Below are 370 nucleotides of genomic sequence, written 5' to 3'. Positions count from 1 at the left end.
CCAACCGCTCCAGAGGAGGGGCAGCATCGCCGGGAGAGCGGCACGGAGCCCATCCCGGCCTCGGGGCAGCATCGCCGGGAGAGCGGCACGGAGCCCATCCCGGTCTCGGGGCAGCATCGCCGGGAGGGCAGCACGGAGCTCATCCCACCCCCGGGATGAGCTGGAACAGCCCTCGCAGGGCTCGGGGAGTCACAGCCCATTGGCTCCTGATGGGACTCTTGTTCTTACAAGCCACGCTTGGCTTCTGTCACTTCTGCTCCCCTCGCGTTTTCTCGGATGCTCTGGAGAACGTTTCTCTCCAGGACTGTGCCCTGACACTTCGCGTCGAGCCAGCAGCTTCTTTTCTTTTTTAAAATCGGAGTTTTAGGCG

Source organism: Geospiza fortis, unplaced genomic scaffold (genome assembly GCF_000277835.1).
Source record: "Geospiza fortis unplaced genomic scaffold, GeoFor_1.0 scaffold31, whole genome shotgun sequence".
NCBI lineage: Eukaryota > Metazoa > Chordata > Aves > Passeriformes > Thraupidae > Geospiza > Geospiza fortis.
Note: the sequence above shows the minus strand (reverse complement) of the source record.